Raw genomic sequence first — 7,813 nt, forward strand, 5'->3', positions numbered from 1 at the left:
AACATTGGGAACAATCTTCCTGCATCTAGCCTGTCCAACCCCTTAAGAATTTTGTAAGTTTCTATAAGATGCCCCCTCAATCTTCTAAATTCTAGAGAGTATAAACCAAAATTTAGAATCTTCTAAATTCTAGAGAGTATATTTCCACTCCCCCGTCTTGCTGAAGACGTTGGAGAGGCGAGGCACCAATACCCCGGGCAAGTGAACAGCACAGGGTCACTCGGGGGTTGTGTGAGGCCTACCTAAGATAGACACAACAAGCTGGAGTAACTCAGCGGGACAGGCAGCAGCTCTGGAGAGAAGGAATGGGTGACGTTTCGGGCAGAGATCCTTCCTCAGACTGAGAGTCAGGGGAGAGGGAAACGATAGATATAGACGATGATGTAGAGAGATCTCTCTACATCATCATCACCCTATCCAGTTAAACCAGCCCCAGATCAATACTGATCCCCAATCACCAGTTAGAGTGAACCAAATTATCAAACAATGTAAAGAAACGTATTTGGAACATTGGGATAAAGAAACCAAAAGGCAAAGCCGATTAGAATGTTACGGTGCCCTAAAAAGAGATTATAAATTGGCAGACTATCTCTCAACTGTTAGAGACATAAAGCAAAGACAGACCCTCACCAAATACAGGTTCAGTGACCACTATTTGGCAGTTGAAAAAGGAAGACAGAAGAGATTCTGGCAACCAAGAGAAAACAGAATATGTGGCCACTGTTTGACAAATGAGGTTGAAAAAGAGGTGCACTTCCTCCTAAAATGCAAAAAAAATTGACAAAACAAGGAAAACATACTTTGACAAACTCAGTCTGGCAACCCCTGATTTTAAAGAACTAGATGATACATCAAAACTAAGAATAATCCTTGGCGAAGGAAATACGGCACATCTTGGTGCACAATACGTAACAGCATGCCATAACCTGAGAGACGGTGAATGTCCAACATGCACATATGTACGCACACACTAATTGACATTAACTGACACTAAGAAATTAATATTGAATTGCTAAACTTGCTATTCTGTTCAAAGTCAAAAGCCAAATTCAAAGTAGCCTTTATTGTCATTCAGACCTGTCGTTGCCTTGCAGTCATACATATAATATTGTCCTGTTGTACTGCTTACAGCTGCAAGAACATGTAGCAATCAATAAAGGGCTATAGGCCTATTGCGAGTTTATGTACAGGGACATATCTATCCATGCACTGTATACTTGTATTTATACTTATGCATTTTAAATATGTATGTCATATTTTATACTTTGCCAATATAACAATATATTTTTATCATGCCAATAAAGTTTTTAAATTGAAAAACAAAATATGGAACAACTGAATGAAAGTAACAATGATAAAGGAAACGGGTCATTGTTAGTTGTAGTGAGGTGAGAATGAAAAGCTGGTGTGACTTGGATCGGGGGGGGGGGGGGGGGGGGAATGGAGAGAGAAAGGGAATGAGGGGGTTACTTGAAGTTAGATTCAACCTACTTATCCCCTGTATAGATTCAAGTTCAAGTGAGTGTATTGTCATGTGTCCCTGTATAGTCAAATGAAATTCTTGCTTTGCTTAAGCACACAGAAAAAAAATAGTAGGCATTTACTACAAAACAGATAAATGTGTCCATATACCATGATATAAATATATACACACATGAATAAATAAACTGGTAAAGTGCAAATAACAGAAAGTGGTTATTAATAATCAGAGTTTTGTCCGAGCCAGGTTTAATAGCCTGCTGGCTGTGGGGAAGTAGCTATTCCTGAACCTGGTTGTTGCAGTCTTCAGGCTCCTGTACCTTCTACCTGAAGGCAGCGGGGAGATAAGTGTGTGGCCAGGATGGTGTGGGTCTTTGATGATTCTGCCAGCCATTTTGAGGCAGCGACTGCGATAAATCCCCTCGATGGTAGGGAGGTCAGAGCCGATGATGGACTGGGCAGTGTTTACTACTTTTTGTAGTCTTTTCCTTTCCAGGGCGCTCAAATTGCCGAACCAAGGCACGATGCAACCGGTCAGCATGCTCTCGACTGTGCACCTGTAGAAGTTAGAGAGAGTCTTCCTTGACAATCCGACTCTCCGTAATCTTCTCAGGAAGTAGAGGCGCTGATGAGCTTTTTTGATAATTGCGTTAGTGTTCTCGGACCAGGAAAGATCTTCAGCACGCCCAGGAATTTGAAGTTCTTGACCCTTTCATCGACCCGTTGATATAAATGGGGCTGTGGGTCCCCCTCCTACTCCTTCCAAAGTCCACAATCAGTTCCTTGGTTTTGCTGGTGTTGAGGGCCAGGTTATTGCGCTGGCACCATATGGACAGTTGCTCGATCTCTCTTCTGTACTCTGACTCATCCCCATCAGTGATACGCCCCACAATAGTGGTGTCGTCAGCGAACTTGATGATGGAGTACGCACTGTGGTTGGCTACGCAGTCATGGGTATAGAGTGAGTACAGCAGGGGGCTGAGCACGCAGCCTTGAGGTGCTCCCATGCTGATTGTTATCGAGGCTGACACATTTCCACCAATACGAACAGACTGTGGTCTGTGGATGAGGAAGTCGAGGATCCAGTTGCAGAGGGGTGTGCAGAGACCCAGTTCTGCGAGTTTGGTAACCAGTTTGGAGGGGATGATTGTGTTAAATGCCGAGCTGTAATCAATGAATAACAGCCTGACATATGAGTTTTTTGTTGTTTTGTTGATTAACATGATAGGTAGGTGAAGTCTGGATAGGCAGATTGAAAACTATCCAGATAGGTAAGTGAAATCTGGAATATTCTCCCCTTCAAAAACTATTGACGTTGGGAATTTGGGTGGGGAAGGGGTTGTCAATTAACACATTTTCAACCGGAATATTACTGGAACAAAATGTTGATTAAACAGATCAATTAGGCTGAATTCTGTTCAAATTGAATGGTGGGAAGGGTTGGAGGGCCTAAATGTTCATTTTTCTGTTCCTTTTCCCGGGCCACAATTCGACCCATTTGCCTCTGTCACTGCTCCAGAGCTTGAAGGAATATCATCAGTTCTGCTTGGACATTGCCATTCTGGGAATTCAAGTGGTTCCTGAATTGCATTGAAATATATTGCCTCTGCCCTCCCCAAAACTACAAAACAGTTTTGGAATTATCATTGCTTTGTTAAAGCCGTTAAGACTTTTTTATTTCTTGCTGATGTTACTTCAAATAGTAAGAAGTAAGCCAAAGGTGAAAATGGGATTTGATTTCTTTTGGGAGTGGGAATTGATGTAACATCCTGCCCCCACAAATTCTTTTGCGGTCTATAAATGTGCTCTAAACAAGGCCTGCCTGAGGGCCTGAGCCATATTCGGGTGCTGTGCATGAATCCCTCACTCTCTATAGTATAGATATAGAGAACTCAGATTTTGATCACAACTCATTACGGAAGAGTTGTTTTGAAGAATTACCTCCTGTGGGCTGCCAAAACCATAACCACCATTCCTAAAAGATAATGCAAAACCCTACTCCACAATCAATCTCTGACTATTTTTGCTCCACTAGATGTCGCAGTGTGGGAGAGAGGCGATTTTGGTTTTGCTGCACATCAGATGGTCTTTTGGCTCATTTATGCACAGTTTGGAGCTGGTTCAAATGCTCTTTATTGGTCAACATATGATGGAAATGCCTGCAGATTCTCCAAAATGATTGTAACAATCTTGGTCACTAATCTCCAGTTCTGCAATATATTATTCACAAGGCTTAACATATGTGCAAAGCTGGCCGTTGCCAAGGGAAAAAAAAGTTAGACTTTGAAATCTTACTCAAGATTTGTTTACCCAAAAAACAGAAATAAAATAGTAAGATTAAACGAGAACTTACCAGTTTGAAGTTTGATCGTTATTTTATGAGGAGTAACGTTGAGGGATTACGTGAAGAACCCCGCCAGGACGCATGCGTGTCATTCTTCAAAGCAGCGGTGTGAAATCACAGATAACTGTAATGACTAAACAGAGTAAGATTAGAGAAGAGATACCAGTTGAGTATATGATCAAGGGTGGGAGCGGTGGGCACGTATTCCCTCAACGTTACTCCTCATAAAATAACGATCAAACTTCAAACTGGTAAGTTCTCGTTTAATCTTACTATTTTACTTCGGAGTCACGTGAGTGACTACGTGAAGATTTTAAAGCTCTGTGATTTCATGCCGTGGAAACGAGTCCATGCATCACATCTGCCTTGATTATGGGGAGAATAGTGTTAACATCATTAGACATCAATACGATATTGAAAACCCAATGATAAATATATTAACACCAAATTATAGCCCCTATTTATGGGGTAAATTATATTACAGAACTTAAAATTGTTTCTGCAAATGTTCCAGGTTCAATGACTGGTTTGTTATAAAATCGTTGGAAAGTTTTCTCCGTTGACCATCCTGCTGTCTTGAGGATTTGGTCCATAGGAACATCCAACTTCATAGCTGCCAATGTAGCTGCAGCCCTGGTGGAGTGAGATTTAAAAATGCTAGTGTCTACTCCAGCCTTTATTAGGACCTGTTTTAGCCATCTAGAGATGGTCTGGACTGTCACTGTTTTGAGCGGCTGTTTGTAGCTGATTAAAAGTGACAATCCTTTCCCTCTGATGATCTTAGTATACTCCATATATAATAGTAAGTGTGTTACAATACAGAGACGATCATCTGTCGGGTAGGCCCTGAATTCTGTTTTTAGGCCTGCTGACCCCTGTCTGTTTTGTTTGACTAATTCATTGATGTGAAAAGTTAAATTTCCAGATGAAATAGTCATGTTGTCCAGCCTTAGTTTCTGTAGCGACTGGACCCTTTGTGCCGTGACCAAGGCCATCAGCATGACTGTTTTCATAGTCAGTTTCTGTAGGGACAGAGCTGTAGCTGGAGACCAGTTTCTTAACATGGTCAGTACAATGCTCACATCCCATATTTGGGAGTACCTGGTTCTTGGGGGATTAACATTAAAAATGCCCCTCATGAGTTTGGTTACCAGGGTGCGTCCCAACAGAATGCCGTTCTGTTCCTTGCCACAGGTATGTTGACAGAGCACTTCTGGCGCAGTTGATGGCACTATGACTGAGCCTCTCATCGTAATGGAGGCTTGCCAGGAATTCCAGAACAGACGGGATGTTCATAGATCTGTGGGTGATGTTATTGTTGTGACGGTACATTTCCCATTTCTTGATGACACCAAGTACTGTTTTTTGGTGGACTGTCTGTGGGCCACTGAAATAATATCCACTGTTCGGTCCGTCAGTCCCAGGTGTAGTAGAGGTGCTTTCAAACTCTACAAATTAATAGGTTTATATAATTATGACATGGGTAACTCCCCTTGTTGCGGGATGAACCAGTAAATTAGGTCTATGATGGATGGTGATGCATGGTTCTAATACCATGTCGAGTATCACCGGGACCCATGGTTGAGTAGGCCAATCGTGTACTATCAAAATACCAGACGCGGAGTCTTGCTGTATATTCCTAAATACCCGACTGATGAGGCAGAAAGGAGGGAATGCATAAATAAACAATCCCCCAATGCAGCGAAAATGCATCTGTTGCCACTGCCCCAGGTTCTGGTTCCCATGAACATAATTCGATAACTGGTGTGAGCCTGGATGCGAATAGGTCGATATCTGGTGTTCCATACCGTGCTGTAATTTCAGCAAATACATTTTTATCCAACATCCATTCAGTATTTTCATTGAATTTGCGTGACCTGTTGTCTGCCACTAAATTTAGTTTACCTGGTAAGTAGGTAGCTGATATCCAAATATCTCTCTCTGGATACACTATTGCCAAATTGTGTTGGCCAGATTGTCACATGATGTCGATTTGTTTCCACCCATATGGTTGATATATGCTACCACGGTGGTATTGTCTATCTGTAGTCTAACATGCTGGTGACATAACTCAGAACAATATGACGTAAGGCCATGGAATGCACTTAACATTCCCAGGTAGTTTATGTACAGTGTTTGTAATAATGATGCCTCCTGTGCATTCCATCTCCCCCACAGCTGGAGATGGAATTGGTAGCACCCCATCCAAGTGCACTGGCATCAGTTTGTAGTTCCATAGACGGGTAGCTGATAATGTTTGGATTGGAACAATGCCTAATGTTATCTTTCCACCATTTTAGTTCCATTATGGCCTCTGTTGGTAGCTTCATTGGTCTGTCAAAATGACCACCATAATTTTTGAGTGCTCGTATTTTAGCCCTCTGTAATTTTTGATAATGTAAAGGTCCGATTTGTGTGGCTGGAAACGCAGCCACTATAATGCCAATTATTCTTGCTACCAGTCTGATGGATGGTTTTGTGATGTCAATGATTTTGCTGCAAGCCTCCATGAAGGCTGTAACCTTTTCTTTCGGCAAAGTCACTGACATGTGAACTGAGTTAAGGGTGAACCCCAGATGATCCATTGTGTTAAATAACATCTGTGGTCACCTCTAATGGGTACTATATAGTAAGCATCTTTTAAAACGATGCTTGCCATGTAGTAACCTAGGAAATCAATTGCTTAGCAGTAACAAAGGTTCCCATCTAGTAATGAATATATAGTACGAAAGTATTCAAATTAGTCAAATCTATGATGATGCGGCAACCACCATCTTGTTTATGATAAAGATTTTGGACTCGAATTCCTGTGATTCGTGTTGGGTTTCCTCCATTACTCCTTTTTTTTATATGGCCACTGTAGTTCAGCATGCGCTTTTGATTTTCCTTTGCCTATAAGCATGAACATTCGGTTCGGTACATGCTGATCTGGAGGATTATGTTTTTGTATAAATTCTATGGTATTTAATTTATTCCATTCATCCAGATAGAATTGTAATCTCCCACCAACCTCGTAAGGAACCAGACCCACCTACCTCCATGGTTACTATTGGTAGGTTTGTTACTTTTTCGGCATCCTCCGTGGACGTTGAGGCGCCGGTGTGTGGATCTGTAGTTGGGTCGGTGTTGAGGGTTAGCGCATTCCCTAGGAAGGCCGGTCTGGGCCATCGCCTAAAAAGACCGATGTTGAGTGTTCCTGGCCTTTGAGCTTTCACCAGTTTGTCTTGGTCGACTGGGGTGCTTTTTCCTGGCCGAAGTAGTTTTTAGACGTTGCTTTAATGAGCCCCAGGGTTTTACCCTCTTCGTCAAATTCTTTTACGTGTTTTGATAAGTTGCCTCCAAATAGTAATATTGGTGGTTTGGAGGTTCCAGGTTTGCATAGGCCTGCAAATTAGGGTCTAAAGCCGGTTGGATGGTATTTCTTTCTAATGCTGTTTACTCGTATTGGTAGTTGCAAAATAAAGCCAGTGCATCCTGGTGATCTTGTGTCATGTCTTTTTTGTTTATTGTGCGGGCGAAAACCGCAATTCCCGCCGTTAGGACTTTCAGAACTTTCTGTAGTTTCAAGTCCCTGGCTCTGATTGAGGCTCCGACATGTTTTCAAATACACTGGTTGACACTGGGAACATTCAGTGTTTTGCAGTTCCCTGGTGGTAAGTGTCTTGCTGTGGTGTCCAATAATGCCTGTCCTTGTAGCTGGTTGAATGACAAGTAGTCGATACTTGCAGCTATTTTAGGTTCCAGGTTTTGGCCAGTTTGGTCGGGTTGAATAAACTGGGACACCATATCCAATAGGTTTTTTTGCACCCCATGTGCACTAGGGGTATGTTCTGCACCTCTCTTCAGGGTCAGCCCAGAATTGACCCCCTGTACTTCCCTCTTATGAGGGAGATACACTGTGCAGCCCTACAAGAGGTACTGCTGTAGGACTTACTAGCTGCCCACTGTGACTAGTCTCCATCTCCCGGAGCCTGTCACTTTGGAGTATTT

The sequence above is a fragment of the Leucoraja erinacea genome, chromosome 40 (assembly GCF_028641065.1).
Source record: "Leucoraja erinacea ecotype New England chromosome 40, Leri_hhj_1, whole genome shotgun sequence".
NCBI lineage: Eukaryota > Metazoa > Chordata > Chondrichthyes > Rajiformes > Rajidae > Leucoraja > Leucoraja erinaceus.